The sequence below is a fragment of the Tinamus guttatus genome, unplaced genomic scaffold (genome assembly GCF_059628265.1).
Source record: "Tinamus guttatus ecotype Peru unplaced genomic scaffold, ASM5962826v1 Tinamus_guttatus_pri_ptg000150l, whole genome shotgun sequence".
Taxonomy (NCBI): domain Eukaryota; kingdom Metazoa; phylum Chordata; class Aves; order Tinamiformes; family Tinamidae; genus Tinamus; species Tinamus guttatus.
Genome location: NW_028288684.1, coordinates 11,325,953 through 11,334,381, shown reverse-complemented (window position 1 = coordinate 11,334,381; position 8,429 = coordinate 11,325,953). Strand labels below are relative to the sequence as shown.

Genomic DNA, 8,429 nt, shown 5'->3' with positions numbered 1-8,429 from the left:
AATAACAACATAAGAATTTTTCAAATGGGATATTTTAAAATAACTCCTACTTGGTAACATTATAAAATGTATGTTATATTTTAAGTCAACAATTCAATATTTTAACATCTTGACATATTAACAGGTACAATTTTTCCTCACTGTGTACTTCCTCTCTGGCATAACCACCATTTTCCCCTAAAAGACTAGAGAAAGGAGCAAAGGTCAGATTAATTAGAGAAATGTGGGTAAACTTTATATATATATAAAAAACCTATATGTAAGCTGTTCTTTTTCTCTTCTATTTCATTATTTCTTTCCTATTTTTTCTAGTTAAAAGCCAGTTTAAGACATCTGAAAAATATTCAGAAATTCAAGCCTGGAAGCCTTGACAACTTGAATAATTAGACTGAGATTAAACTTATCTCTACAAACACAAGGTCGTTTATCTAGAAGCTTGTCACAAAGATTTGTAGCTAAGTTCATCATTTGGAAGCAGCTGAGAGTGAGGACAAGTAGCACTTGCTGTTCACAGGATGGCCGTGAGCTGAAAGGCCGAGTGGCTGCACAAAGGGCAGATGCAGTCACAGGGGGCATCAGCTGAAGCCAACACAGAGACAAATCACAGATATTATGAGGAGCTCTGGAGAGTCTTCAGAAATACGGTGTGCACAACGGTCACCTGTGCTCAACCAAAACGTGCAGAAAGGTACAAACAAAGATCTGTAGGAGCTTTGGCTTGTTTATCCTAGCAGATGACACTGAGAGGGAATATTTCTGTCAAAAATGACCTCAAAAATAAACTATTCAAAGAGAAAGACTATGCTGGTACGTGAACAAACATATATTTATTAAACATTACTATTTTTAGACCAAAACTGCCTAATTTTTAGTCAGGAAGTTTCTGACTGGTATTTACCATATAGTTGTCCTTATTGGGGCAATCAGGGTCTAGAATAGACTTTCTGTGGGAGTAGAAGAAACTGGAAAAAAAAAAAAAAAAGCCTTGTAGCAAGGGATTGACCCTGGTAGCCACAGGATTCCTTCTAGTTCTGTATGGGGAAAAAAAAAGTATTTGTAGACAAAGGAAATACACAATTTTAAAACTGAAATAGTCCAATGTTTTCTAAAATTTGACCTAACATTTAATCACATTAAACTAGTTAGTGCAAAAATATTCCTTATGGCAAGGAAGATACAACCTCAGACATACCCCACAGTGCTGTGTCTTCTATCACTAACAAGAATGAAATATTTGCTAGAAAGCATTTCACTTCTCAAAGCCAACCAGGCATTAATTCTGCAAAAGTAAATGAAAGAAGAAGAAGAAGGTGGATTTCAAAACATGGAGTTTTATTTATGAGAAAAGTTCAAGGATGTGAAATTTAGGTACTTGGTTGCTATAGCAATTTACCAGAGCCCACATAAATGGCAAGAGAGAGTGATATTAGGGGGCTTATTAACAGGAGGCCACGTGTCTCTGTGACTGGTGCTGGCCTTACACATCACCCTTACACACAAACTAAGTATCTCCAGCAGCTCCTTCCTGCCTGAGAGCCTAACGTAAAGAAGTGAGCGGAACAAGTCTTTGAACAAGGCACGTTCTTGGAGCTGTGGACGTGCTTCACTGAGCCACGTCTCCAACAAGGAGGTCCAGCACTGCTGCCCCAGCAGCTCCCGCCCTCTCCCAGGTCCCTCCTTCAGCTCTGCCTGCAAAACAGCCCCGGGACCCATGCAGGCCACTAGTGAGGTTGACAAAACACATTAAGCCTTAAAACAATAGCCTTTTTTAAAATCAGTATGTTTAACACCCCTACCCAACATGTGTTTGGCACACAGGGTGGTGAGACCAAGGCCCACCAGAGGCTGTGACCAGGGAGGCCCAGGGAGGGGAGTCACCATGGTCACCCCAGAGACACCCTTCCTGCCACAGGCCCATGGCTCTCCTGCCCTGCCTGGCCACCACCCTGCAGAGGGGGCAGTCCACCAAGGCCAGAAGCAGCAGGAAGGAGACATGAGGAGTGACAGTGTGCGTTGGTCAGGGAGGGTGGTCAGGTGGTGCTGCTTGCAGGCCCTTCTGAGGACATCAGAATTTCAGTGGCCACGTCCTCATTTGTGCTGCGATTCCCACTTGCTTTGAAATGTGGCCAGACAAAAATTCCATTTTTTGTTGCAGATATAATACCCTCAAAGCCAAAGTGAACTGACATGAGGGCTGATTTCACTAGTAACTCATGACGTCTGGAAGGACCCTGGCTTCACACCCAAACACAACGCCCTCGAATCCCCTTAGTGTTCTAGCAGTGACAGTATCATAACTGATAATTAAGGAGCTGATGGGCAAGTTAGAGATTACAGCTTGGAATTGGGAGCTATGTCTCTGGAAAGCAGACATAACAAATCCAAGGACCATCAAAATTTGCAGCAACTTAGTACATGTTGCTAACATTACTTTTTTTTTTTCAAATACTTTGACCCTGAAGTGAAGGAGACCGTTCTTCCAACCCTTGGATAGCTTTCTGTCTTTGCTTTCAAATCATATTCCCCTGGTGATTTCATGGAATAACATTTAACACCCACAGTATTGATTTTTTTGGGGTTGATCATATTGATGGCTGTAAAAATAATATTTGAAAATATTTAGCAGATTGCCTACAGTTTCCTGTATGCTGACAACCCCAAGTTTTGTGTTTTAATTAGGAAGGGGCCTAACTGGGGAGTAATGAGTACTCCCGAAGTTTGGGAAGCATTTTTTAAGTGTTTTCCAAGGAAAATCTCCTAGCAATATGTATTTTCTGTGGATCAAATGAATGCATTTGGCCCCATTTTCATCACAGTACGCAATGCACACAAAATATTTATTCTAGCTTGCACTGTATGCCAATTACCTGATATTCTACTCTTGTGCCCACCCATCTGTTCATCTCCCAGGTATCTGTAGGATCCCATTCTGCTCTGTTATGGGATGCTCTGTGTTGGCTACCCTGCTGGGACTGACTTTCCTTTTCTAAGATCAATCACCATATTGAAAAAAAACACCCATAGGAGGCAGCACACCTCTGCTGAGATAACATGCTCTTGATACCCTTGCCTGTTTTGTAGGACACCTCGAAGAGCAGACCAGTTTCCTATCTTCCAGTAGTCCTGCACACGGGTCTTGCTCATCAGCAGTGATATGGATGCATCTAATTTCCATGCTCACTGAGACTACCTTGAGAGAGAGGGTGCAATGGATGGAAGGACATACAGCAAACAGAAGTCTAGGAGTAGACTCACAGCATGAGTCTATGAGGGGAGTGATGAACAGTTGCAGAATATTAGGCTGCAAATGTGAGATCACTGCTGGGTGACGAACATTCATAGATTTGTGCTGAGGCCATCAGTTCTGCAGTGAAGCAGTGGGTCAATAGGAGATCATCACCAATCAACGGCTTTAGTCACCGAGAAGGTGGCAACCCTGGAGATACCTCTGAACACAGTACTCCATATCCAGGTGATAGTCCCGAAGAAACAGAAACGAATGTCAGTTTTTCCTAGGCCTGACATTATCTTTTTTATCAATTGTTCCTTAGTTATTTTGCGGTTCACATCTGTACTGGAAGCAGTGATAGTTCAGCATTTTAAACCATACTCGTGAGAAGGCTGTGTGCTCTTCAGGAAGGACAGGCTGGGAAGGCAAGGTGGTGGAGTTGCTCTTTATGTGAGAGAGCAACTGCAATGCATGGAGCTCGACCTGGGGGTGGATGATGAGCGAGGTGAGAGCCTGTGGGTAAGGATTAGAGGGCAGGCTAATGTGGGAGACACTGTGGTGAGTGTTTGCTACAGGCCACCTGACCAGGATGAGGAAGCTGATGAGGCCTTCTATAGTCAGCTGGGTATTGCTTCACAGTCACAGGCCCTCGTTCTCATGGGGGACTTCAGCTACCCCGACATCAACTGGAAGGACAACACAGCCAGGCACAAACAGTCCTGGAGATTCCTGCAGTGCGTTGATGATAACTTTTTGATGCAGGTTGTGGAGGAGCCAACGAGGAGAGGTGGGCTACTGGACTTCGTGCTAACAAATAGAGAGGGACTTGTAGGGGATGTGAGGTAGCCTCAGCTGCAGTGACCATGAGTTGGTGGAGTTCAGGATTCAACGAGGAGGAGGCAGGGCTGTAAGTAGCCTTGCAACGATGGACTTCAGGAGGGCCAACTTTAGCCTCTTCAGAGACCTCCTCAGTAGAATCCCATGGGCTAGTGCTCTAGAAGGCAGGGGGACTCAAGAGAGCTGGTTAGTTTTCAAGCAGTCCTTCCTCCACGCCCAGCAACAGTGCATCCCTGTGTGTAGGAAGTCAGGCAGAGGGGGCAGGAGACCTGCGTGGATGTGCAAGGAGCTTGTGGCAATGCTCAAGCAGAAGGTGCCGGTATACAGAATGTGGGAAGAAGGACAGGACTCCTGGGAGAAATACAGGAACGTAGTCAAGGAATGCAGAGATGCAACAAGAAAAGAGAAGGCACGTCTGGAACGCAATCTGGCAAGGGATGTTAAAAATAACAAGAAAAACTTCTTCAAATATATTAACAGCAAAAGGAAGATCAGGGAAAACGTGGGCCCACTGGTGAACAGGATGGGCACCCTGGTTATGAATAACACAGAAAAAGCAGAGTTGCTGAATGCCTTCTTTGCTTCGGTGTTTACCAAGGGCAGCCCTTCAGAGTCCCAGGCCCTAGGGACAAGAGAAGAAGCCTGGAGAGAGGAAGAGTTGACCTGGGTAGAGGAAGAGTGGGTCAGAGAGCACCTAAGGAAAATCGATACCCACAAATCCATGGGCCCTGATGGGATGCACCCCAGAGTGCTGCGGGAGCTGGCAGAAGTCATAGCTAAGCCGCTCTTCATCATCTTTGAAAGATCCTGGAGAACGGGGGAGGTGCCAGAGGACTGGAAGAAGGCCAATGTCACGCCAGTCTTCAAAAAAGGCAAGAAGGAGGACCCAGGCAACTACAAGCCAGTGAGTCTCACCTCTGTCCCCAGAAAAGTGATGGAATGGCTCATACTGGCTGTTGTCTCCAGGCACATGGAGGACAAGAAGGTGCTCAAGAGTAGTCAGCATGGATTCACCAAGGGAAAATATTGCCTGACTAACCTGATAGCCTTCTATGATGGAATGACCAGCTGGATATGTGAGGAGAGAGCGGTGGATGTCGTCTATCTCGACTTCACCAAGGCTTTTGACACCGTCCCTCACAACATCCCCCTAGGCAAGCTCCAGAAGTGTGGGATAGATGAGTGGACAGTGAGGTGGATTAGGAACTGGCTGGATGGCAGAGCTCAGAGGGTGGTGACCAGCAGTCCAGAGTCTAGTTGGAGGCCTGTAGCTAGCGGTGTCCCCCCGGGGTCAGTCCTTGGTCCAGTCCTGTTCAATTTATTCATCAATGACCTGGATGAAGGCACATAGTGCTCCCTCAGCAAGTTTGCTGATGATACCAAACTGGGAGGAGTAGCTGATACCCCAGAGGGCTGTGCTGCCATCCAGAGGGACCTGGACAGACTGGACAACTGGGCGGTGAAAAACCTCATGCAATTCAACAAGGCCGAGTGTAAGGTCCTGCACCTGGGGAGGAATAACCCCAGACATCAGTATAGGCTGGGGACCGGAGGGCGGCTCTGCAGAGAAAGACCTGGGTGTCATGGTGGATGACAAGTTGACCATGAGGCAGCAGTGTGCCCTCGTGACCAAGAAGGCCAATGGGATCCTGGGGTGCATTAAGAAGAGCGTCTCCAGCAGGTGGAGGGAGGTGATCCTGCCCCTCTACTCAGCCCTGGTGAGGCCGCATCTGGAGTATTGTGTCCAGTTCTGGGCTCCACAGTACAAGATGGATGTGGAGCTGTTGGAGAGAGTCCAGCGCAGGGCCACAAGGATGATCAGGGGCCTGGAACATCTACCCTACGAGGAGAGGCTGAGGGAGCTGGGCCTGTTCAGCCTGGAGAAGAGAAGGCTGAGAGGGGACCTAATCAGTGTCTATAAGTACCTCAAGGGAGGCAGTGAGAGGATGGTGCTGGCTTCTTTCCAGTGGTGGCCACTGACAGAACTAGAGGAAATGGCCACAAACTGAAGCATCAAAAGTTCCACAGGAACTTAAGGAAAAATTTCTTGACAGTGAGGGTGACAGAGCCCTGGAACAGGTTGTCAAGAGAGGTTGTGGAGTCTCCTTCTCTGGAGATCTTCCAAACCCGCTTGGACGCAGTCCTGTGCCACGTGCTCTAGGTGACCCTGCATGTGCAGGGGGGTTGGACTAGATGACCTCTAGAGGTCCCTTCCAACCTTAACGATTCTATGATTCTACGATTCTATGAAGATCATGCTGTAGAACCATATTAGATGTTACAAATGAAAAAGCAGAAATGGAGTGGGAAACTAAGATCAAAATAGATTTTCTTCATTTTAGTTTTTGTCAGTGTCAAGGAAATGTGAGTAATAATAGCCATTCAAAAGATGTAAAATAAAACTCTATTTTTCATGTAAAAATATTTTCATATCCAGATATTGCAAGATTATATAAATAATAGAGAAATAAACAGCACTAAATTCTTTTTTACCTGTAATTCCTAAATACACAAAAGCCATTTCATATGGCCTGCTTGAAGAAATTCTAGTTATATAACATGCCTGTGGTTCAAATCAGTTCCTTTTTAGAAAAATAATTACACTTTCTTGAGAACATTCTATTCCACTACTTAGTATTTAAGGATTTTGTTATCAGTCTGTTCTACTATTAATCTTGGATTTTAGCTCCAGATATTTTTATTCTAAATAGTTCATAAATGCTTTCTTTAAGGGAGGAGGGAGAAGAAATACTGAATAAAACAAAAAGATAATTAAAGAGATTAGGTGTCAGCCAGAGTTGTGGAACTGCATTCCATTCTTTGTTTTAATCTTGGCAAGATAGTCTACTGCCGGGTAAATGATATAAGCTCTGCCTTTAACAAAGCATTACTCTAGTTGAACTTTCACCATGCTGGAAGACAGTGGAAGCCCTTTTGAACCTGCAGTTTAACATATAGTCGAAGAGAATTGTTCCCCATGATTCAGAAACTTATGTCATTTAAAATAATGTAAGGTAGTAGTAATTTTATAAACTTGATGGTGTATCCTAAAGGTATGACATTTGTAACATTGATGATAATTTTGTCTGGATGATTCTGTAGTTCTTTTTTTTCTTAAAGCTTTTCTATACACTCCTGGCTTTCCTAGCCTTCAGAAGAATTGATAGACAAGACTGAAAGACCTGAAAGACTGTAAAATAGTAGTAAGATTTTCTCTTGATCATGCTGTTTCGGTATGATAAATATCCCATGTAAGAAAAATAGTTGAATATTACATTTGAGGGAAAAAGAAAAAAAAGAAAAAAAAAAGAAAGAAAGAAAAGAATGGCTAGGTTCATTTTATTGGAATCACTTGTATGACATTACTAAGTCACTGTTTTACAAAAACTTCAGCTCTTTACACGTGTTCAGTTTCTTGCAATTACGGATTTTCCTGTGTGGTATCTCTTTGACTCAAAAACTTTCCAGGTACTGTAACATAGTTGGCCATTTCCCCTCAACTCACATCAACCATCCTGCCAAAAACAGAATGATATTAATTAACAACTTCAGCAGTTACATCATGACACTTCAGTGCTACATTGGCCACTTTTGAGATCTCCTCTATTTCTATAGCTAGTACTGTTCAGTGGTTGTTCAATTCTCTCAGCATGCTAACTTACGCTCTCCTGCTATCCACGGTGCTTTACCACTGAGTTAAAACATCTTCAGACAGCTCTTATTGATTACTTTTGCATTATGAAAAGACCATTGTCCTTCCTGGAATTGTAAGCAGTATAGTATGTAAGATAATGCACACTCAAGAAACAGAGCTTACCAAATACTGTGTTTATTCATATTTTGATCTATCTGGAACTCTTAGACATTTTCCCACATGCTTACAAGCAAGCCAGAATGTAATCAGAAGTAAGAATATATATTTTTCTATTTGAAAATCAAGGATTAGATTTTAATTTTTTACACAAAAATAAATTTGGAGTGGTAGACTGTACATACACATCTTAGTCAGACTTTGATCCTATCACCTCCAAGATCACCCGGAAGGGTTGACCTAAATCAAACAAAGTACAAGGTAGGTGAGTCAAGACAGCTTTGATTAGCTGCAGTTACTGGATACAGGGAAGGAAATATTAATAAAAAATACTTGTAAGAACAATTGATACAAATGCATCAGTTTGAATGCAGTGTAAAAACCTGACTGTTAAGTCTTATGACGTTTAGGAAGTTTGGCAAAGGTAAGCTATCTTTTTGTGTACAAGCTCAAAGAGAGCGGATATCCTGCAATGCTAAGAAAGCTGTGCGTGCCTCAAACTTTCCTATAAGAGGGCGTAACACTTGTTCAGAAAATAACCTTCTTAAACGC

At 43.4% G+C, this 8,429-nt stretch overlaps 1 protein-coding gene across 1 annotated transcript in view; it reads right to left on the bottom strand.

Moving 5' to 3' along the window:
• Positions 1-7,357, bottom strand: part of SLN (sarcolipin) — a 72,158-nt gene extending 64,801 nt beyond the window's left edge. Inside the window, exon 1 of the mRNA XM_088522366.1 lies at positions 7,342-7,357. The gene's annotated coding sequence lies outside the window, so the exon portion shown is untranslated. The remainder of the gene's footprint in view (positions 1-7,341) is intronic.
• Positions 7,358-8,429: the final 1,072 nt, after the last annotated feature.